Raw genomic sequence first — 1,808 nt, 5'->3', positions numbered from 1 at the left:
AATTAACAGGGGCAGCGGGCTAGATAAGGCAGCAATCTGTGCTATATCAAAATACAAGAGTTGAGCAGGGGCAGTGGGCTAGATAAGGTATCAATCTGTGCTATATCAAAATACAAAAGTTTAGCAGGAGCAGCGGGCTAGATAAGGCAGCAATCTGTGCTATATTAAAATACAACAGTTTAGCAGGAGCAGCGGGCTAGATAAGGCAGCAATCGGTGCTATATCAAAATACAAGAGTTGAGCAGGGGCAGCGGGCTAGATAAGGCACCAATCTGTGCTATATCAAAATACAACAGTTTAGCAGGAGCAGAGGGCTAGATAAGGCAGCAATCTGTGCTATATCAAAATACAACAGTTTAGCAGGAGCAGCGGGCTAGATAAGGCAGCAATCTGTGTCATATCAAAATACAACAGTTTATCAGGAGCAGCGGGCTAGATAATGCAGCAATCGGTGCTATATAAAAATACAAGAGTTTAGCAGGAGCAGAGAGCTAGAAAAGGCAGCAATTTATGCTATATCAAAATACAACAGTTGAGCAGGGGCAGCGGGCTAGATAAGGCAGTAATCTGTGCTATATCAAAATACAACAGTTTAGCAGGAGCAGAGGGCTAGATAAGGCAGCAATCTGTGCTATATCAAAATACAACAGTTTAGCAGGAGCAGAGGGCTAGATAAGGCAGCAGTCTGTGCTATTTCAAAATACAACAGTTGAGCAGGGGAAGCGGGCTAGATAAGGCAATAATCTGTGCTATGTGAAAATACAACAGTTTAGCAGGAGCAGCGGGCTAGATAAGGCAGCAATCTGTGCTATATCAAAATACAACAGTTTAGCAGGAGCAGCGGGCTAGATAATGCAGCAATCGGTGCTATATCAAAATACAAGAGTTTAGCAGGCGCAGAGGGCTAGAAAAGGCAGCAATTTATGCTACATCAAAATACAACAGTTTAGCAGGAGCAGAGGGCTAGATAAGGCAGCAATCTGTGCTATATCAAAATACAACAGTTGAGCAGGGGCAGCGGGCTAGAAAAGGCAGTAATCTGTGCTATATCAAAATACAACAGTTTAGCAGGAGCAGCGGGCTAGATAATGCAGCAATCGGTGCTATATCAAAATACAAGAGTTTAGCAGGAGCAGAGGGCTAGAAAAGGCAGCAATCTGTGCTATATCAAAATACAACAGTTTAGCAGGAGCAGAGGGCTAGATAAGGCAGCAATCTGTGCTATATCAAAATACAACAGTTGAGCAGGGGCAGCGGGCTAGATAAGGCAGTAATCTGTGCTATATCAAAATACAACAATTTAGCAGGAGCAGCGGGCTAGATAAGGCAGCAATCTGTGCTATATCAAAATACAACAGTTGAGCAGGGGCAGCGGGCTAGATAAGGCAGTAATCTGTGCTATATCAAAATACAACAGTTGAGCAGGGGCAGCGGGCTAGATAAGGCAGTAATCTGTGCTATATCAAAATACAACAATTTAGCAGGAGCAGCGGGCTAGATAAGGCAGCAGTCTGTGCTATATCAAAATACAACAGTTGAGCAGGGGCAGCGGGCTAGATAAGGCAGCAATCTGTGCTATATCAAAATACAAGAGTTTAGCAGGAGCAGAGGGCTAGAAAAGGCAGCAATCTGTGCTATATCAAAATACAACAGTTGAGCAGGAGCAGCGGGCTAGATAAGGCAATAATCTGTGCTATGTGAAAATACAACCATTTACCAAGGCTTAATAAGGCAGCACAATATGCATTATCACAATGCAGAAGTTTAGCAGCGGCAGCGAGAAGGATGAACCATCAATAAGCTGGTCG

The sequence above is a fragment of the Ambystoma mexicanum genome, chromosome 6q (genome assembly GCF_040938575.1).
Source record: "Ambystoma mexicanum isolate Mex_15411 chromosome 6q, UKY_AmexF1_1, whole genome shotgun sequence".
In the NCBI taxonomy this organism is placed as follows: Eukaryota; Metazoa; Chordata; class Amphibia; order Caudata; family Ambystomatidae; genus Ambystoma; species Ambystoma mexicanum.
Note: the sequence above shows the minus strand (reverse complement) of the source record.